Below are 24,129 nucleotides of genomic sequence, written 5' to 3'. Positions count from 1 at the left end.
CTACACAGGCATATTGTACAACTGCAACAGCCACACAGGTTCCAAGGTACACCAATATACATTGTAGAGAACATGTTCTATGGAGTCCATGTCAGGATCGCACATGTGTAGTCTGTCTCTGAAATGCTTTAGAGGAGACATGTATGGCTTCATACAGGGAGGTGTCAGTTCCACTGTGTACCTCCCATATATCCATGACAGGGCTAACACATGTGTCACCGTACTACACACCAACAACATCAGTGTGGTATGCATAGCACATGCTGGTGAGATGGGTATGTAAAACAGGCAGTATACCCTACATGAAACAGGCCCCCCCCATGCATGTCACGCACACATCTGTTGTGACACACATCATGTGCAGGTTACACATTGGGATGCAGAACACAACAATCATAACTGTTGCTGGGCAACTGTTGGTACTGGACACAGGATATATGTAGATGTGTCATCTCCTTCAAAACTCTGATGGCACTTATGAAGGGTAGCACACCTTTTCACAGATTAGGGATGCATGAGTATGCTGAATGGCAACATTGTCCTTGTTATCCTGTTATACAGATATGAACCTACGGGGTCATGGAGTTATAGTGTTGTACCTTGCTGATGACATATGTCCGCTGTGCTGACATGCCATCCTGTACTGCTGCATTTCCACTGTGTATCCATAGGTTACTCCAACAGACTCCTGTAACAGAAACATAAGCAGGCCCATGACACACCTGTCACTGTGTAACTATACAGCTAATTCAACAACATACAAATAAGGACCACATAAGGTACACAAATGTATGTGGTGTACACATGACAAATGCTAGCATACAGTATTTCTTGTTAACCACTACAAGTGGCATGGTGAACCAACACTGCATTACACAAGTACATTTATTTTATTTGCGGTTTGATTACCGGGGAAGTCCACTGGGCCAAATTGACCCATTTTCAGTGGAGGCCCAGAGAGAAAAGCTCCAAAATGCATTATACAATTTAGATACAACTGATAGTTAATATTAAAGATAATATTATGTAGAATAGTTACTCATAAATGCATTCAATATCATGCATAGTTAACAAATTCATTAAGCTTGAAGGTAGGGATCATACAGTTTCATTTGAGGAAAACAGGTAATGTGTTAGGTGTGGTAACAGTTTACATACAAACCTTTTAAGAAAATGTAAATATGCTTTACATGCACACATCAAAAGTAGAATGCTATTTACAATATTTACAAGGCTGGGCTGTGTAAGGGTAGCTGTAGGAGTTGTTGAGAGCTTAGAGAGAAGCTATAGAAATTGTTGAGAGCTTAGATAGGCTCATAGGAAGATAACTATGAGAGTTGTAGAGCTTGGGAACCAGAGTGAGAACCCCCTTTGATTAGGTTGAGTGAAGGCAGGTACATTTCCATTTAGTGGACAGGTGTTTGAATAGTTGGGTTTTGAAGTTTTCTGAGTTTGGTAAGGTTCTTAGTGTGGAGGGAAGGGAATTCCACCTTTTGCCTAGTGAGAAAGATAGGAGAAGTTGGCCAGCAGGACATTTAGGTTTATGGATAGTAATTAAGTTCTGATTTTCAGATCTGAGAGCTCTGTTGGGTGTATAAGGGGGAAGGATGTTAGTTAGAGTGGGACATTTTGTTGGGTGAAATATGAGTCTATATGCAGTAGTGAGTTGGAGATAGTCTAGGTAGTTTTGGAGTTCAAGCCAATTCAGGGATTGTAGGGTTAGGCAGTGATGGGTGGTATTTTTAGATTTAGAGGCAAATTTAGAGATTTTGTTGTAGCAGTTTTCTAGTTTAGAGGTGATACAGGATGACAGGTTGGTTAGGAGAGGGGCTCCATATAACAAGGAAGGAAAAAGATAAGTCAAGGCCAGAGTTTGCCTGCTAGAGTTGGAGAGAAAGTGATTATTCCTATAACGCATACCTAGCTTTTGGTGGGATTTCTTAATATTTTGTTGAATATGAATATCAAACGTGAGGTGTTCATCTACAGTAATGCCAAGTAATTTGGCAGAAGGGACCACTTCTATAGATGAGTTGGTTTGACTATAGACTTTGAAGTTGTTTTTATCATAGGAGAGGGTCTTTGTGGGAGGGAATAGCAGAATCTTTGATTTATTTGAATTGAGAGAGAGGTGGTTTTGGCGCATCCAGTTTTCAGTTGTTGAAAAGGCAGTTTGGGTTTTATTCAGCAATTCAGATAGGTTTGAGGCAGAGCAGACTAAGGCTGAATCGTCTGTGTATTGAATGATTTTAGCATCAGGAATCGCAGTGTGAAAGTTATTGATGAAGATGTAAAAAGCATTGGCCCGAGGATGGATCCCTGTGGTACATCAGTTGGGGTAGGTAGGAAGGAAGAGATGGAGTTCCTCCATTTGACTGCCTGTGATCTGTCTGATAGATGGCTGGAGAACCAGGATAAAACATTATGTGAGAGATTAAGGTTTGAGAGATGACAGAGAAGGTGCTTGTAGGAAACAGTATCAAAGGCTTTAGACAGATCGAGTAAAACAGTAGAAACTAAGTGTCCTGAATCTCGGGCTTGATTGACAGTTACTAGGAAAGAGAGTAGAGCGGTTATTGTGCTATGGCCTGGATGGAAGCCATGCTGGGTAGGAGTGAGAAGATTGTTTTGGGTCAGGAAAGGCATAAGTTGGAGATGGATGCATTTTTCTAGGATTTTGGAGATTGGTGAGAGCAAAGTAATGGGGCGAAAGTTTGAGATGCTGGTATTTTTGCCTCCTTTGAAGAAGAAGAATATAAGCTGAGCGCCAGAGTTCGGGGACATATGATTCTTTTATGGATCAGTTAATAATGATGTTGATTGGGAGAGCAATGCCATCAGCAGCACATTTTAGGAAGAAAGAGCGAATATTGTCAGGAGCGTTAGAGCAAGGTTTGAGTTTGGACAAAGTTTTTTTATAAAGTTAGTGGAGATGGGTTTGAGTTCAAACAGATGAGGTGAGTTAGATGGGGGGAGTGTAGAGCAGTTGGGTTATTATTGGGAAATGTCTTGGTGAGGGTAGTAATAGTTTCTATGAAAAATGAGTTAAATTCAGAGCCTAGTTCGAGGTCAGATTTACTTGGGTCAGGACAGGGATTATTCTTGGAGCCTGGATTGAGGAGTGAGTTTATTGAGTTCTAGAATTTTTAGCGGGTTTTATTGTTATTGGACTGAAGTTTGATATAGTAGGATTTTTTGTCTTTGGTGATTAGTCATTCTGCATGGTTGCAGAGCTGTTTATATTGGAGCAAGGTATTGGCCAGATTATTGTTTGGGTAAAGCTTCCATAGTTTGTCTCTATGGTGTATAATCTGTTTTGTCTCTATGGATAGCCAATGAGCAGTTTTAGTTTTTATCCTTTTGTTTCTTAGTGGGGCTAGTGAGTTTAAAGTATCAATGAAGACAGAGTTGAAGTATTCTACAGCCTTGTCAAGAGGAAGGATGTTTAGAATTTGCCAGTTCATTTGTTTGAAAGTACTTGAGAAAGTAGTTGGGTTGAAGCTACTGAGGTTACAAGTTTGAATGTATTGATGCTGGTGTGGGGAAGAACTAGTTGAGCAATGCATAAAGGCTGGGAGGTGGTTGCTAAAGGTATCAGGAATCGTGCCAGAATTGGTTATTTTATTTGGATCTGAGACTAGGATCCAATCTATAGTGAATTTGTGAGGGTTTATTTTGTTAGGTCGAGTGACTGAGAGGATTATTTGAGTGAAGTTATAGTGGTTAATGGATAGGGAGGGAGAGGGGCAATTGATTTTATTCCAGTCAATATTCACATCACCAAGGATATAAGTTTTAGTTAATTTCAGTAGAGGCCCATAAGAGAATATTTTTGAGTGTAGAGATATTGTTACCAGGTGAGATATACAGGGCAATGATACAAATATGTTTATCTTTATTTAGTTTTAGAATTTCAGCAGTTAGTTCAGTGTTCTGGAATTGAGGAATTGGAATTTGGAGGGGAATTAAGGTAAGAAGGTTGGAATAGACTAGGGCAGTGCCTCCACCTTTTTTATTTAGTCGGTCATTTTTGAGACAATGAAATTCTGGGGGCAGAATCTCAGAGTTGGAGATAAAGGGTTTGATCCAGGTTTCAGAGATGACTAAGATATTTGGTTGGTTATGGCTTAACTAAGCTTGAAATTGGTGTACTTTGTTGTTTAGACTTTGTGCATTCATTGTAAAAATCTTTAGGGTGTTGACATAGGAGGAAGAAGGTAAGGGATGAGTGTTGTTAATAAAGGATGTAGGACCAGGGTTAGGATGGATATCACCAGCTTGGACTAGGTTGTTGAAGGAGATATCCTTTAGCCATATTGGTCTGTCAGGCATGAATTTTGGTAGATTGTAGATTGGAGCAGGTGACAGTGTCTTGACTTTAGAGGAGAAGAGTTTAGGGTGAAATAGGTGCAGAGGGTTGGGCTGAATGAGAGAAGAGGAGATAGAGTGGAAATGGGAGTAAGAGTGAGGGAGAAGGTGGGTTTGTATGGTAGTTGTCTTTGTAGGTGGTATTGGACAAGCATAGGTGGAATATGAGGTAGCATAGTATAAGTAGGAACATAAAGAGGAGGCTGGGGAACTGGAGGGTGTGATAACTTGAGGAGAGCATGTTGGAGCAAAGAGAGAGTGGTATGAGTGGTTAGGAAAATAGAGAAGACTATGAAGAAGAAAGGGTTTAAAACGTGATGGAGGTATTCTAGAGATTTAAGGAAAGAGGAGGGGACTATAATTGTTGGGTGGAGTATAGATTACACAGTTTAAGAAGGATGGCTATAGGTGGGAGGAGTAACGAGGGGGGAGCTGGTACTGGGTAATTAGGCTGAGAGGGTGGGGTAAGATAGGAATAAAGCTAGGATTACTGGGGCAGGTGTGAATTGGGGACAGGGTAGGGGAGCAGAGTGAGCCCGTAGGGCGAATGGAACAGGAAAGAACACTAGAGGTGAGTATGGCACAAAAAGTATCAGCAAAGAGCAGTTTAAAGGCTGTAGTTGGAAGGTATGAGCTAAATATTTCCAGCCAGAAAATGAAGGCTGCCTTTACAGATGGTGGTTTAGCAGGGAGGAGAAGATATTTACAGTCTAGGGATATTAACTCACAACCAACTGTTTGTGAAAAAATAAAACTTGTTGGAATTATAAAGAATATCTAGAATTTATATTGGTAAATGCTGCCACCTAATGGTAGAAGGAGATAGCAAACAGCAGGGATAGTTGGACCAGTCTTAGGTTTAAATATATTCTAGGGTAGTGATCACAGGAGGGGGAGAGGGCAAACTGTCTGCGGTAGGCTGCTAGAACGCACACATGGGAGGGCAGACTAACTCTATAGATAGTACATCAAGTCTACATTTAATTAGTGATAAGCAACATACATTTACACAATCTTGTTGGGGGGTCTTCTCAGTAGTATTTTTCTAAGTACCTGGCAAGCTGGCCAATTCAGGGAATCTTCCGGTGATGGCCAGAGGTATTCCTTTTGCATTTAAAGCAGGGAGGGAGCACTTGGGATGGATTACTGTAAAGGAGAGGGAGACAACACTGAGTTAGTTAATATTGCAGATGTAGAGGGGAAAGGTAGCAGGTAAGGGATGTTTAGAGAAGAAGGGAGGGTGTAACAAAGCACAGTAGTAGAGAGAGGCTATGGTTAGAGTAGGCTGGAGCAAGTATGTAGAGGAAGATTAGGTTTAGGGGATTAACACTGGAAAGCAGCAGGCATTATGCTATGAACAGTAAAAGTTAGGCAATATAGGCTCCATTAAATAGAACAAAACATTCATTCAGCAGTTCAGCATGCTACAAGTGACCCTAGTCCATTTGAGAGGACAGGGTTATACAGCAGTAGAGTCAAATATAAGCAGCAGAAAGCAAGGGGTAAATGATAAAGTAATACTATAAAATCTCTAAACAGTGCAATATATAGTGCTCAACAGACTAACACAGTAAACTACGATATGTTCATGCTGTGCAATAACTTGTGCTGAACAATTTTCAAAACAGTTTTCAGAACAATATAGTAGCCGTATGGTGCCCTTATAGAGACAAACGGAAAAGAAAAATAGCTGCTAAGCCAGTAATCAAGCTAAAGGTTCTAGTAGGACCACTGATCCACCATAAAAGAAAAATAAAGGCCTTCAATGATATACATTCATTGGCATCCTTTTAACAGGACATCTGGAGAGCAGACTAGGCCAGCAAAGTGTAACAGTTGAGCCCTGTGTACTCAGACTAAAGTAATGCAGCTGGCGACAACATAAAAAGAGACCCACTTGTCCCAAAAAGCAGCTTACAGCTGCTAAGCCGGTAATTAACCTAAGCAAAGGGCAAATGACACAGTACAAAGCAACCAGTCAAACAGTACAGTATATAGGGCAAAACGGTCCCCAAAACTGTGTAAAAGCTGTGCGGAGCCCTTATAGTTACAAATAGAAAGAAAAATGGCTGCTAAACCTGATTTTAAGTGGAAGGCTTGAAGGGGGATTGTTATTCCACCTTAAGAGGCTATCCGGCATTCATTGATGCACTTTGGTTGGCGTCCTTTTAACAGGACATCATTACACCAGGTTTCTGGTTGTGACAAGCCAGCAGTATTCAATCAAGCCCCTTGTACCCATACAAAATTAATGCAGCATTAGTCAGTGTAGAAAAGAGCCCCACTCATCCCAAAAGCAGCTTGCAGAGGTCAAAAACACATGTAGGTCACAGATAAATGAAGCCGTCAGCACGAGGCCAACAATAACCATACAACACAGTTACAAACATTGCATTGGAGTAATAGCCATCAGCACAAGGCCATCTATAACCCTAAAACACAGTTACAAGTAAAAACGCGTAGTTTAGCACAATAGTCGCTTAGAAGCTTGCAAATGATAGACAGATATGCTGAAAAGACCTACCGGGAGGTGAAAACAAGCAGCCTAAACCACAGGACCAGCACAGAAGAGCTGTGGATGCTTAGGACAGGATTTAAAAATGGCACCACAGTCCTTGGGAGATATAAGTAAACTCCAGGAAAAAAATAGCTACGGGGGAGGGAATAGGTGGAGGGAATGTGGTTGGATTAGAGAGTTAGAAGGTAGGAGGGACTAAAGGGGTGGAAAGTTGGTAGGAAGAAATGTTCCAGGATGAGGGAGGGCTTAATAGAGGTGAGTATGGCAGAAAAAGTATCAGCAATGAGCAGTTTAAAGGCTGTAGTTGGAAGGTATGAGCTAAATATTTCCAGACAGAAAATGAAGGCTGCCTTTACAGCGGGTGGTTTAACAGGGGGGAGAAGATATTTATAGTCTAAGGATAATAACTCACAACCAACTGTTTGTGAAAAAATAAAACTTGTTGGGATTAAACTTGTCTGACAGGCAACAATCAGTCCAGTGGAAAGGAACTCTGTCTACACAACTTCCAACCACCATAGGAGTCCCACAGGACTCTATACTGGGCCCACTATTGTTCTCTATTTTCACAAATAACCTCAAATGCTCTACACAACATGCCACACTCATACAATATGCGGATGATTGAACCCTGATCTGCTCCCCCTCATCTCCTACCACCCTACATACACCCACTCAAGATACCTTTATCTCAGTAGAAAAATGGATATCGGGTATCCAACTAATTCTAAATCCCAAAAAGACAAAACTGCTACTATTTACCCCTAATAGATAAAAAAAAACTCTCCTTTACCATAACATCTAAGGAGGGCACCAACATCTCCCTTTCTAACCACACCAAACTTCTGGGCATTGAAATAGACCATAATCTCCACTTTGATGTTCACATCTCACATACCATAAAACTACTACACAAAAAACTAGGCTCCCTATACAGGCATAAGTCCTTTCTCTCACAAAAAGCAAGAGTCACTCTTGCACAAAGCCACCTCCTCTCAACTCTATTATACGCAGCACCAATCTTTACTCAGATCAGACAATGTGACCTAGACAAACTAGAATAGTGCTACAATAAAATAGCCAAGTTTGCTACTAACTCAACCTATAGAACCCATCACTGTGCTGCACTAAAAGAACTAGAATGGCTTGAGCTACCACAGCTACTTAACTATCACCAGCTGGGCACAGCCTACAATATTCTTAAATATCCTGAAAAAAAAACCCTCATTATCCAACCTACTTACTATCTATACTGCAAACTGGTACCTAAGATCCAGTGAAAAATCTCTCCTCTCCATCACCAACGCTAACAATAATGCAGGGAAAGCGCTCTACTCCCACACCATTGCCAGAAATTGGAACTCTCTTCCCCTATCCGTGTCCACTGCCCCCTCCACATCCATATTCAAAAACTCCCTCAAATCACACCTTCATAGTACCTGGTTATGCCCTTGTATCACATAACCCTACCCATACTACTATTAACTCCCCAAATTCCTCTCTGATCACATGCTGCAGCTTTGATCCCCTGTAGGCTTGGTCATCTGAAAGGGTACTTTTAACTGTAGAATCTTACTTGATATATTTTCTTTTCTTACCAATGTATGACTGACATTGTCTTCTTACCTGTGTTCTATATCTTCTTTTACCTGGAGTGCTTTTATTAATTCTTGTTATATTACTATGATCAGCATACATGATGTAACCTGTTTTGTGTATTATGCTGGATGCACTGTATTTGTATAACTTAATGTTGGAGCTTTTCTCCCCGGACCTCCGCTGAAAATGGATCTGGTCCAGATGGAATTTCCCGGTTAACAAATGTAAAATAAATAAAATAAATAAATAAAGAATATCTAAGATTTATATTGGTAGATGCTGCCACCTAATGGTAGAAGGAGATAGCAAACAGCACGGATAGTTGGACTAGTCTTAGGTTTAAATATATTCTAGGGTAGTGATAGGAGGGGGAGAGGGCAAATGGTCTGCGGTAGGCTGCTAGAACGTGCACACGGGAGGGCAGACTGACTCTATAGATAGTATATCAAGTCTACATTTAATTAGCATTTAATTAGTGTTAAGCAACATACATGTTAATTAATATCGTCACCCTGTGTATCAGACCCATAGCTTAATTTTCATGCATTGATGTCAAGGATGACAGGGATGTGACACAGGTATTATCACTTGCACAGGGTGTTTTGTGAGGATGCAGGGGCCTAGGCTAAGCCAAATGGTAGACAGCATGTGTGTTAGTCAGGGTGGAGAATTTAAATTGGACCATGGAGAGGTGCTGCATGTGTCTGTAGGTGACCTGCATTTGGCAGTGGTGTGTGAGTGTGTACATGTACACAGTCAAGCTCAGTACAAGCCTTACACATGTGTATGTTGGACAGCTTTGGACTGTACATGGTAGAGTTGACAGTTCACTGTCTCCAACCCCAAAAATGGGAACTGGTTCTGCCAGGAGTTGCACCGGCACCTCCATGCCCATGGTTAGAAGTGGTGCTAGTACCCGATGTTGCCTGCTGTCTGCTGAGACTGTGTCCCCACGGGACCACCCAGGACCATGAGCCCATGGCCTGCGACATCATGGTGTAGACAGCACACTTCCTTCTGTAGTGCTGGATGTACTGCCACTATGAGAGCATGAGTGTGCATGGCCACATGGACTCTCAGCAGATGGTGTTGCTGACCTACATCCATGGGTCCAATGTTCAACTCCAACCACATGTTCCAGCACAGACAATGTGCAGTCCAACACAGACACTGTCTCAGTCCACCTTCTGTCCACTGCATCAATGAACCAATCCAGGGTGTCCCCAATGCAGTGGAGGGTGTCATGGATGTCAGACTGTGTGGCATCCATAACCCTAAGCATATGTCTGGTGTTCCATTCAGAACATGCCTGTGCCTCCATGATGGCCTAAAACATGTGCAGGGTGACCCGTGATGTGACACCTGCAATGGGTGGTGGGTGGACAGCAGGCCTCCTACAAGCACCCCTGTCAATCCACCTGTGTGGGACTTTGCCAGGTCTCTGGTTATGGCCCGTGTCTACACTCACTGGAGCCATAGTTGCCACACTTTCTTGTTCAATGGCTCCACCCTCTGGCTGTCCAATATCTGTGGCCTCCTGGAATGGGGTATGTGTGGGCCTACAGAATGTGTGCAGTGAAAACGGGAGCAGAAGAGTAATGTCTACCTCTGGGACAAATTCAGCCCCTGACACCCCCACCTGTGCCTCACTGTGGCCACCATCATCATCAGTGTCCAAGGAGACACTGACATCAGGTTGTGTAGCGGACAGGCTCCAACCTCCACTGTCACCTGCTATAAGAATGAAATAAGAAGTACCCTAATACCTGCACTACTGTGTATAAAAGTCATCCAAGACTCATAACAATGAATACCCACAACTGGATTAGCGGTCAAACAACTTCCTTCTCCACCTTTGGCCAAAAAGCACTACCCTGGAACACAATCCAAATTTAACTCAGGACCTTTATAACCATCACTTGAAGTAAATCAAGTCACACTTGACCAGTAATATTTACCTTTTACTTACTCAGTATGGCACTATAATTGAAAAATGACACATAAAACCCAGTACAACTCTCTTCATAATTATATGGAAATACACATTTTCCTGCCTAATGTATTTGCCTTCAGCCTGTTATATTTTAAAAGGCATTTTAGATTCATTGCCTCATTTAAACCAGGAGTCTTATCTGCTCTTACCTGTAACTGCCAAAGTGTATCTGTTTGTTGCACTACACTCCAGTGACTACCCCTTCTCAAAACCTTAGGTACCTCTTCCAGACTGGCATTTAACAGCATCCTACGCTATTTACACACATAATTATTTGTACATACGGCATTATTTTGACCCTTAACTGTACTACACCATAATTGTTCCTTAACAAAACAAGTGTCATACTTACCAGGGGCAGGTTCATGGCCTTGGCCAATACTTGATGGACCTGTGAAAAGTTGAGGGTGGGGTAATGTCAGTACCATCACATGTTGCAACACAACAATGTAATACATCCATATAAGTCACACAGTAGCTATGGTGTTACTTGTTGTATTGGTCCCAATCTGCATATGAGTGTATACCTGTTGTTACACCCCCCCCATAAGGAACAAAAACCTGACCCCCACATAAAAGTATCTACAGCCTGACACACTGACTGCTATAGTAGTACAATGCTGATCACAGTAAGCTTACCTGCATGCTCCTCAGCTGTGGAAACTGTGGCACCGACCTCCACGATGTACTGTGTGATGGATGCCTAGGAACTGTCACATGTGCCTAGGTATGCCAGGAATTCCTCAGTGGCCGAGAGTTGTTTTTCTACTGCAGGCCATTCACTGGTCATAGTATGATCCCTGGCTACATCCACTGCCTGTCAACATGCAGCATTAATCATATTGGTTGCCTGTTGTCAGACCTGCTCATAAGTCCTGCCCTGCTGGCCTGTGACATTACCATCACAGACAAGGTCTGACCACAGTGCAGACCATACCTCTCAACTGTACAGATTTTTGCAGAATGCCCAGATTTTTGCATTATATTTTTGGTCCATTTTTCCGAAAATTGTGTTTTTTACCAAATTCATGGCAAGTCATTAAAGATTGATGTTAGAATATAATGACAGACAGTTGAGTTTAAGACTTCATACCCTTCAGAAAATACATGTTAATGCAAAACCTGTTATTTGGTCAACTTTCTAACTTTCAAACAATCGATAATGGGCCACTACTGGTACGACAAACCAATGAAACGAGGAGCCACCAAGCTGAAGAACACCAAACCAAGTCGTATCATAAAACGGCACTTTAATAGCCAAAAAAACGAACATGAACAACAAATGTGAAGCGCTTTTCGTTTAACTCCTGTTAAACTTCTTCACACAGTTACAAAACACTGACATCACTTCCTTTAATATAAAAACAAATTGTAGTTAATACTAAATTAAAACCACCTGCTCACAATTAATTAATCTTCCTTAACCAAAAAAATACTTAAAAAACTATATAGAATAAATAAGTAAAAACAATAATCAAAGTGCAAAATGTGCCTATTGGATAAACTCATGAATGAACAAGTATTGAAGGGACTAAAAAAATGAATATATTAAACAATTATATGAAAATGTTAATATATATATATATATATATATATATATATATATATATATATATATATATATATAATTTATTTTTATTTTACATTTGTTGACCGGGATAGTCTAACTGGATTTATGTCCATTTTTAGTAGAGTCCCGGGGAGATAAGCTCCAAGAGATGACTAGACTACTAACATACAGATACTAGTTGTTATACAGTTAAATACTACAAATTTTAAACAGTTAAGGAATCTTCACAGTTTATACAAAAAACATGTTACAAGCATTAGATAAGATATTTAAGACTTTATGTACAAGACTTCATTAGTAACTAGAAAGTAATTGTTAAACAAATGCATACTTCAAGTTTCAACAGTTCAGCAATACTCACAGTTTAAACAATACTTGTTGCCTGCCTGAGGTAGGCTTCTTTAGAATTATATGCAGAAGAATTTAACTACAGATAATTTAAAATACCTATTAGGATAAGATATGTTTTTGCCATGGACAGGCCTTGATCTAAAAAGACACAGATAGAACAGGAATTAGGTCTTAAGAGAGAGTATTTGGGATATAATATGAGATTAGTCTGGATTTGTACAGGGACATAACCAATGGGTTTTAAGATAGAGTTTCAGATTGTGTTTAAAAAGTGTAAATGAAGACAGTGATGTAATTTCATGGGGGAGTTGGTTCCAATGCTTTCCAACTGCATTTGAGAACAGAGCATCTCCTGCCATGTTATTAGATTTACATGTTGATACAAGTAGTTTATTAGATGAGCATAAAGTTGAAAGGTTCTTATATTGGGTAATGAGACTAGCAAGTATTGGGGAATTAGTAGGTTGGAAAAGGGTTTTGTGTGCAGTTGTGAGTTGTTTAAAGTGAATCTGATTCAGAAACTCTAAGCTATATATATATATATATATATATATATATATATATTTATATATATATATATATATATATATATATATATATATTATAAAATGTTAAAATATATATATATTATATATGTAAAATTTGTGTTAATACTAAAAACTTGAATAAATATTGTATTATTGATATTAATGACCTTAGTGACATTTATACAAAATATGTAACAACAATTTAATAAATATAGTACTATAAACACTTCATTATTAAGTTTAAATACTAGACAAAACATATATATTTTAAAAATGTTAAATGAATATTTTGTATACATTATATAAAATACATTAGAAATACAATAAAAAGAACAATAAAAAGAAAGCAAGCTATTAAATAATGGCATACAAGAGATCCAAAATTATTTCAAAGAAAGATATAGTGATTTCACCATGTCATATAATTTTACTCCTTTGTAATGCCTTTAATTTTAATATAGGGTTAATTGTGCTCCACTCATTTATACTAGGCCACATATTAGCTTGTGTATTAATTTGCCATTTTAATTCTTTTAATTCTAAATACAAATCCAACATTCTGTCTTCTATTTCTACATGGTCAATTGTCATAAAGGAGAACTGCTGATCTTTGTATTCACTAATATGTTTAGCTAGTGCAGTATTAGACTTGTTTTTCTTAATGGCATATTCATGCTCATATATTCTTTGGCTAAACTGTCTTTCTGTTTTCCCTATATAGAATATTTGGCATGAATTGCATGTGGCTAGGTATACTACCACTTTAGATTTGCAGTTATACTTGTCATGTATGTAATACTTCCTTTTCCTTACAAAAAACACTTCTATTTTTTTTGTGGCACCAATGATAAGCCCCACATTTAGTCAGACCTGTCATGCCATTCCTAAATGAACTATGCCTATATTTTAAAATATCCTTAAAACTTCTACCCTTTCTATAAGCAATTTTATGTTTTTCACTAATGTGGTTCCTACAGTAAGAATCTTCCATAACAATGTTCCAATTGTCCATAACAATATCTCTGATCATACTGTGTTCTTGAGAGAATGTTAGGACAAGTGCTTTTGAAAATTGAGTTTCTTTTGCTATGTCTCTACTATTATCATTATTAGAACCACTATTAATGATATTAAATGGGGTTCTACCATTATTTACCACGCTTGATCCACTAAGAATGGGTTTAAAATATCCATTCTGTCTTTTAGTAGTAACTTCTTATACAATAGTTTCAACTAACATTTCTGGATAACTTCTATTGAGAGACATGTCACGTAAAAAAACACATTCCTCTAGAAATTGATCAAAGTCAGTGACCATCCGGGCTGCTCTTACAATTGACCTTTAATAACAGACTTTTTCTGATGCTCCGGATGGCAACTGTTATAGTGTAGGAAACAATCTGAATAAGATTCCATCCTATAGATCACAGCTGTATATGTTTCTTTAACCTTGTTTTTTATAAGATGTACATCTAAATAGTTCATATATTCAACATTGATGTCCCATGTAAATTTTAAAAAAATCAGTAGTTGTATTAATATAAAAACTCATTCAAACTATCTACTATGTCCTTCCAGATGATACTAATATCATCTTGAAATCTATGATATGATTTAATAAACACTTTATATTCACTATTAAATACATAGTTCTTCTCCCAAAATGCCATAACTAAATTAGCATAGGCACCCCCACATGATGACCCCATAGCAATACCTTTTACTACAAAAAATATTGTTTGTTAAAAGTTATAAAATTGTTACTTAATACTATTTCTAATAATTCTATGATTAAGTTAACTAAGTCATGTGTCATACGATGATGTATGAGCATCTCATTAACCCATTCTAGCCCTATATTTTGTGGGATCACTGTGTATAAATCACATGCATTTATAGTAACTAGAATGTCATTATGGTTAAACTCAACATTATTCATATGCTCTAAAAAGGTCCAGGAGTCTTTACAAATCTGTTCCTCTTTCTCTAGGACCTTTTTAAATTCATAATCAATATATTTCACACATGCCAAAGTAATCGAGTTCCTGCCATCGACTAATGGCCTCAGGGGTTATCCATGTTTTTATGAATTTTGGGGGTGCCAAATAAATTGGGATTCTGGGAGTTATGATATTAAGATAGTTATATAAGTCTAGGGTGATATGTCTTTCTAAAAAAAATGTCATTGATTTGCCCATAAAGTTTTCTATAAGCACCATTCAATTAATTTAATGACACTTCCACATATGTATCTGTGTTTAATATCTCATATAATTTGTTTTTATACATGTCTTCGCATATGATAACTGCTCTACCCCCTTTATCTGGTTTCATGATTCTTGTTCTCTCTTCTCTCAATTTTTTCAGAACATTTAACTCATTTTCAGTCAATTGTGCATGTGATTTTTTATTGTATTAAGAGTGTCTAAACGCTTTAACTCTTGTTCACACATCTTTTCATACAACATTAATTTTGGGTATATATGGGGGTTATATATACTACTAATGTTGAACTTAGTATTCACATTGTAAATAACATCTTGATACATTAAGCTAAAGTTAATTTTCCTTAAAAAAATTTTAATATCAATCATAGTGTTAGTGAAATTAAAGGAATTTGTTGGTGTTGTTCATCTACACAAACTTTGGAGAAGTTAAAAACCTTAAAAATCTCCTTTTGTGCTCACTACCACATGTTCATCTTTTTCATTAATTACATTTTCAGGTTGTTGATTGTTGTATAAACCACACAAGTCATTAATACCCAATATTACATGATTTAAGTCCTCTATTGTTTGTTCTTGGGCCTGGCCCCTTGAAACCCCGCTGATTCATCATGAAAATTAGAGTTTTTATTCCTTAGTCTTTCAGATCTTCTGAGTTCAGGGAATTCTTGACCGTATAAGGAATTGGCTTGCTGAACAGTTTCTCTTACTGTATTATCATTAATGTTACTACTGCTATTATTATTGTTGTATCTGTATCTTCTTTGATTTCCAGGGGGCTTTGGGTATGCTAACCCGTTTGCATATTGATTCAAGTCTCTTTCCAGTTTTTGCATTTTACCAGTTTTGAGTTTTAAAATATACTGGCCAATGCTGTTATAAATATGTAACATTTCATATTTAGTGTTATCAAATGACAAGTCTTCCCTAATGTCCCTATCCAATACTGTCAGTTGATTCATTAGCCCATCAATTTCTACTTTGTTGCATTTCATCATAATATTAAGCAGCTCTTTTCCACTTCTATCAAACAGCTGCATTAGTTCTAAGTGAAAAGGTGAATTATTAATTAGCCCAGTTGGGTACCGCCAAAAGCGCAACCCTTTTGGGATAATATTTTGTTTAACGCATTCCTTGAAATATGCATTTTCTAACTGCAGTTTCCTGCATTTAGATAATTTAATGTCAAAATTGTTAAGTTTATTTTCAGTTAAATTAGTACCTTGTAGTTGGCCACCAGAAAAAGCAAATGCTGATTCCAACCATTCATTTAGCATGAGTAATTCGCTTCATCAACCATTAATGTCGCTGGAATTGTGCCCCATATTGTGAATCCATGCTCCTTCCTGACCATGAACATTTGTGTGTGAACACTGGTCATTTCCACTCGCTGGATTGTGAGCAGGGGGATTCAAACCCCCCCAAACATACCGGTGTTGCATTAAATTCAAAAGTAGTGCTGTTCCTAAGCATCTGCGCACTATTAGGATGAAAATTAGGTCCTCCAGTTTGTATTCTTTCATATAAGCTATCCACCCACTGGGACAGCTGCATAATCAATGCTGTAAGTTTCCCTATCGACCCTTCAGTCCCTCCGTTGTCCTTGAGCTGTACAGCACCCTCAGATTCGTGCAAAATAGACATACTAACAAACAATCGATAACGGACCACTACTGGTACAACAAACCAATGAAACAAGGAGCCACCAAGCTGAAGAACACCAAACCAAGTCATATCACTAAACAGCACTTTAATAGCCAAAAAAATGAACATGAACAATAAATGTGAAGCACCTTTTGTTTAACTCCTGTTAAACATCTAACCAAAAAATACTTAAAAATATATATAGAATAAATAAGTAAAAGCAATAATCAAAGTGCAAAATGTATTGAAGGGACTAAATAAATTAATATATTAAACAATAATATGAAAAAGTTAATAAATATATATACATACATACATATATATATATATATATATATATATATATATATATATATATATATAGGTAAAGCACTCTTAAACAAACAAAAGTACTTCATTCACCTAAATTCTGTTGAGTACCCATTTCCCTATAGGTCCTTTCTGACTCAGTTACACAGCAATCTTTTTCACTATTTCTAGCATGTCGAAGGGTCATTTGCTGGCGTCCTCTCCTGTTCAGCTGGTGAATCTGGGAATCTTGAGGCAATGTTACAATTGCCTCATGTACACAGACAACCCTCTCCTCCTCCCAACAAATACAAATATATGCGAGAGATGCAACTATATAGCCAAACTGGAGGCTGAGCTCTCTCAATTCAGTACTGGCAAGACCAGTCAGGAGGAGAAGATAACCACGCACACCACAAACCCAGTCTCACATAGAACTATCACAACTGCAAACCAAACACATAAACACACAAAAACATACTCGGAGGTGCTGATTAAAAATCTACCAAAACAACAGAGGCCTCCAGAGCAGACACCAAAGCAACCACCACCTCAAGACATAGCACATGCAACACATAGTTCACAAAGTCAGTGTGCTAAACAGTCACAGCCCTTAAGGCCAAACAACATGCCAGACACACTTGTAATAGGTGACTCCATAGTCAGGCACACTGACGTCCCGCTCACCAGACTGAACAAGGAGAGGGTCACAGTAAGCTGCTTGTCGGGAGCTAGAATCCGCCACATAACACAAGCACTCAGGTCACTCCACAGCAAGTACAAATATGACTCGGTCATTGTACATGCTAGTGTGAACGACCTGAGACGTACCTCCCTGGACTACATGAAAAGAGACATAGAGGAGCTCTCTGATTATGTAGCCCAGGCCGGTATGACCCTGACCCTGAGCAGCATCTTACCCTCACCAAGAATGATGCCACAGTACAAAGACAAAATGATCAGTTTTAACAATTGACTTAATTACTGGTGTCATTCTAAGGGGATCCAGTGTCTGTCTGTTTGGGATGACATGCTTGACAAGCCACGCTGCTTCGCAAGGGATGGCTTGCACATGTCAACCCTGGGCTTCTGGATATTGGCCAAGGCTCTTGCCACCCCCATAGTGCCTTTTTTAGGCATGGCTCAAATGACAAACCTACCTCCCTAGAAAACACAAGTGGAAAAAAACTAAGGGTAATGCTGCTCAATGCCAGAAGTCTAAACCTCAAGATGCACGCCCTCGAAGCCCTCCTCAGTATGGAGAACATTGATGTCTGTGCAGTGACTGAAACCTGGTTCAAGGCTCCTGAGAGCACTCCAGCACTATCAGGTTTTACCTCATATCATGCTTTCCGGCCCCAAAACTTGGACCGAACCACAAAAGGAGGGGGAGTATCCATTTTCATCAAAGATACCCACACCTCCAGGTTAGTGGCAATGCACAAAGCATCGGAGACTATCCAGGTGCAACTAACCATAGGCAAAACTGCCTTACAGTTTGTAGCATGCTACAGACCACCCTCTCAAACTCAGGAACTCCACACAGCCTTCCTGAAGACACTGGACAGTATGAATGTCTCTCCAAATACCATCATTTTGGGAGACTTCAACTACCCAAACATAGACTGGGAACATTACTCAAGCCCCAACACCCTAGCCCAAAGGTTCCTAGAATTTATAACTCAAATGCAATGGAACAACTAGTCACCATTCCCACAAGAGGAGACAATATACTAGACCTGATCATCACAAACATGGGGACAAAATGCTCCACACCGGAAGTACATCCCTCTTTGGTAAGATCAGACCATAAATTAATCTCACTGGAAATCCACATCCCGCCCCTACCCCCTGCAGAAAAGACCACAGTGAAGAACTTCTCAAAAGCAAACTTCACACTTCTTAAGACTGAAGTGGTATCTTTCAAGGTCCCTGGGCCAGTGGAAACCACAACCCACACTGCTGAATCTTTTGCAAATGCCTTCTATGGGCACCTTCAAGAATGCATGGATCATGCAATCCCAAATAAAACCAAGACCCATTCCCCCAAAGGCAGGCGCCCGGTCTGGTGGATCCCAGCCATAAACAAACTTTACAACAGGAGGAGGAAGCTACTACATGACAGAGCAAAATCCCTAAAAGGGAAGGCATCTCTGATCAGTACTAGCAAAAAACTACGATGACTCATAAAATCATCCAAGGCCAACTTTGAGAGAGAAATCACAAAAGACACAAAAGACAATCACAAGGCCTTCTTTAGCTATGTTAGAAACCTGCGTGGAAACTCCCAGATATGCTCAGAGTTCGTCCAAAATGACACAAAATACACTGAACCCACTGACATTGCCAACATTCTGGCAGACAGGTTCAGTGCAAATTTCTCCTCCCCAAAAGGAGAAATAACTATCCCAGCAGAGTGTAGCCTCCCTAACATCTCAGATGCCCAGGTGAGAGCCGCCCTCTCTAAAGCTAAAAACACAGCATCAATGGGACCGGATGGTGTCCCGGGCTGTGTGCTACATGAACTCCAAGAGGAACTAAACCCACACATAAGGCTGCTGTTTAATCTTAGCCTTACTACAGGATACGTACCCAAAGAGTGGCGTACGGCAACAGTGGTCCCACTTCACAAAGGCGGTGCTTCTACGGACCCTGGAAATTACCGCCCCATAAGCTTGACGAGCCTGGTCTGCAAAGCTATGGAGAGGATCATTATGGAACTCATAAACAAAGACATTGGGGACCTACAGACATTGGATCCTACCCAATTTGGCTTTGTCAAGGGCAGATCCTGCCTTTTGAACTTGGTCAACATTTTTGAAACAGTCACTAAGGCCATTGATGAGGGCAAGGCAGTTCACACAGCCTACCTTGACCTTGCAAAAGCCTTTGGCACAATACCCCACTCGGGCATCATAGACAAACTCACCAGCTTAAATGTAAACCCATATGTTACAAGATGGGTTGCAAACTGGCTCAAGGACAGAACCCACAGGGTCAGAGTTGCTGGAGCTATGTCAGACTCTAAGCCAGTCACAAGCGGTGTCCCACAGGGCTCAGTCCTGGGACCCCTCTTGTTCGGCATTTATTTTTCCGAGGTACAGGCAAACATAGGAGGATTGTGGCTGACAAAGTTTGCAGATGACTGCAAACTGGGCACCATAATTGATACTCCAGCGGACACAAACATCCTTCAGAGAGGCCTCACAGAAATGGATAATTGGTGCCAGAGCCATGGCCTTAAGCTGAACGCCAAGAAATGTATAGTCATACCCTTTGGGAAAAACAAGGTACCGACAAATTACCACATAGGTGGTAATCCATTAAGTACGGAAGAGGTAATCAGGGACCTAGGGACCCAGGTTGACAGTAACCTCTCATTTGACACTCACATTGCCAAAGTGGTTAGGAAGACCTTCTATATTGCCCACCTTATCATGAAGGGTTTCACATCTAGATCAAGAGAGGTCATTGTGCCCCTGTACTCTTCTCTTATCAGGCCAATGATTGAGTACAGTGCCCCATTTGGGATGTATCTCACCCGACACCTACAGCAGTTGGAAAGTCCCCAAAAGTTCCTCACCAAGAGGATAAAGGGTCTTAAACATATGTCATATGCTGCCCGACTGAAAAAACTCCAGCTCTATTCAGTCGCATACTGCCTACTCAGAGGTGATCTGTGCCTGACGCACAAGGCCATGTCCAATCCTGAATTAATGGACATGCTCCACCTCAGAAAATCCAAATCCATCAGTGCCACGAGAACAAGTGACTTAAACCTCAACACAGAAATAAATAGAACATGCTGGAGGGACAGATTCATAACCCAGAGGCTCCCTACACTCTGGAACAGAATCCCAGTCCATGTTAGGCAGAGCTCCTCACTGACTCTATTCAAGAGAAATCTCGACGAGTGGATGGGAGATCGTAACTTTACCCCGGGGATCTTCTCTGTGTCACTACTAGACAGAGGCATAGTAAACTAAACCCTAAAAGGGCATAGTATTCTCATCCTAAGGGGTGGTGTAAGCCACATACACTCTGGCTAGGCTTATAAATGCCCTAGGGCAGAAAGCCTAGTACGAACCTATGAACCTATGAACCTATATATATATATATATATATATATATATATATATATATATATATATATATATATATAAATATATATATATGTTATAAATTGTTAGAAAATATATATATATTATATATGTAAAATCTGTGTTAATACTAAAAACTTGAATAAGTATTCTATTATTGATATTAATGACCTTAGTGACATTTATACAAAATATGTAACAACAATTTAATAAATATAGTACTATAAACACTTCATTATTAAGTTTAAATACGAGACAAAAAATACATATTTTAAAAATGTTAAAAGAATATTTTGCATGCATTAAAAATACAATAAAAGTATTTATTCTATATATATTTTTAAGTATTTTTTTGATTAAGGAAGACTGATTGTGAGCAAGTGATTTTAATTTAGTATTAAGTACAATTTGTTTTTGTATTAAAGGAAGTGATGTCAGTGTTTTGTAACAGTCTGAAGAAGTCTAACAGGAGTTAAACGAAAAGCGCTTCACATTTGTTGCTCAGGTTCATTTCTTTTGGATATTAAAGTGCCGTTTTGTGATACAACTTGGTTTGGTGTACTTCAACTTTCTAACTTTGTAAGAGCAATATTTAAAAATTGTCTCTATTTTTGGGCCTTTGTCCCACTTTTATGCAGGACTTTGTCCAGATTTCTTGCTCTAAGAGGTTGAGAGGTATGGTGCAGACCACTGTTCCCTATTATGTCTTCCCCTGGATAGCAGGGTGCCATGATGCTGCCTTAGTCCTTGTAAGATTATCTCATTCTCTGCATCCGAGAAGGGTGGGTGTTGTCTGTGGTATATTATTCTTAAAAAACAACACAAGGGGAACACATTACTGGATCAGATACATGGACATCCACTATATTCAGATACGGCAAGGGCAAAGTGGCCAGTACTATTCACTGCTTGCTCACACATGTCATACCCCACAGTGTGACAACATACAACATGTGTGGATCCAACCGAGATAGTATCAATAGTGAGGTATTTCCCTGTGTGCCATGAGAAATTTTGCTGTATGATCATCCACCCAACATACCAGTCTATAGTGATGTGTCCACTAAGGCCAACAACCCAATAATATGTCATAAGACCAGTGGCAGACAAATAGTGTGCTATTACAACCACTATGAAGGGACAGTCTGACCACAGCAGTGTGCCACAATGACAAAAGGCAATGCAATCTTGGAGGATTTTACGTCCCCTGTAGGTGTAAGTCAGTGGGGTATCACTGACATGTCATTACCACAGGTCTATGACCGGCCTACTGATGTAATCCCTATTCCCCATACCTCTATCCTCCCATCTGAATCCTGTTATACACAAAAAACAGTTATATACCTGCTAGAGTGCAGTACTCTTCTGTTGAACTGTGTCTGGTAAAGTTTCACAAAGGCATTCTCTGTGTATGGTCTCATAAGGAATGGCTCCCCATAGCAGCTGCCTGCCTTTTAAACATTCTCCCTATCAGCAGGCAATTATCTCTAAACCAATCTATGGTTCTGAAATGCTAATTGATGCCAAAGTAGGTGAATTGCACTATCATTCGCCAATGACATGCAAGCACTGTGTAATATATATAAGGTCTTAACGTAGACCTGAGCCCATTTCATATCAGTTGAGATGGACACAGCTGGGGTCAGGAGACTACATCATCACAGAGGGTAGGTCTGTAGCAGAAACCATTACATACAACTGTGTGTACCACAGTTTGCAGCTGCTGCTGCAGGTAGTAGACATAGGTAGAGAGTGCGAACACTTTGGAGGACAACAAGATGTAGGTGTATCTGTCTCAGCTGTGTCAGCCTTGTTGTAGAGACAGTTCCAGGGTGAGGGTACCCTTTATACTCCACTTAAGATGAGTTTAATGTACGTATGTTAGGCAACTGTGTCAATAACAGAGTACCAGGTGACATATAGTATTGCTATACAGATATGTGAAGTGTATCCCTACCTCCGGCCTGTCACTTCATGCACTGAAAAGTGGTTATTTAATTTGCAATGCTTTGTGTGGATAAAGAGTATACTAGTGATCCATTAATTGCTGTCTTCACAATAATGTAATTGAAATGCAGCACAGCACTGGATTTGAACCCAGAACTGTATGTGGCAAAATATACTGCATACAAATCATTTAACAGACTGAGCTACTGAATCACTGATATAGCAGGTGTACTTGCAAGATATACAGTATGTGCACACATACAGGCTGTGACAAACAATTTCTACATCCATCAGTATGTGCATTGCTTTATATGGATGTATTTCTGCATCAGAGTCCCAGTTGAACATGTTGCTGATAAAAGGTCACATTTACCTGCTATCACATGCCGCCTCAGTTACATCCATTATCATGTGTTTGGCTGTCTAGTGGTGTACTATTGCACCAGAATCCAAGGTACACTCCCATTTTTTCCATTACTGTTTATTCCAGATTGCGCGGTGCAGTGCAGGGCACAGCTCCACTGAAACACTCCCAATGACTGTAATTGGCAATTACTATGTTTTGTTTAAACCACCTGTTTTAACTAAGAGTTGCCTGGCGTGATGGGTTAATGCAGTGTGGTGCACATGTAATGGGCTTGGTTTCAAACATGGCAGAAGTGTTTATTTTGTACATGTAACCTACAGTGTTAAAAACACATATACTCATTAAAGCTCTAGTTAGCTAAGCTAAACAAAGCTGCATGACTTGGCACTCTGTGCAGCTCCAACTAGAAAATTATAAAGAAAAGAAAAAAGGGGAGCAAGGAAAGTGGTAAAATGGGGGCAAGCAGGGGCAAAACATATTGAAAGGCATGGAGGGATGTGCAGGAAGGGTGTAGGAAAGAACCATAGCTATCCATTTTCTTGCACAGCAACAACTGTGCACTTTGACATAATTGTACATGAATTTTGATTATCAAACACCAGAGTGGGGTGAGGACAACATAACTACATTGT

The sequence above is a fragment of the Protopterus annectens genome, chromosome 14.part0 (genome assembly GCF_019279795.1).
Source record: "Protopterus annectens isolate FY-2018-M chromosome 14.part0, PAN1.0, whole genome shotgun sequence".
NCBI lineage: Eukaryota > Metazoa > Chordata > Ceratodontiformes > Protopteridae > Protopterus > Protopterus annectens.
The sequence above is the reverse complement of the archived record's forward strand: the minus strand, read 5'-3'. Positions refer to the sequence as shown.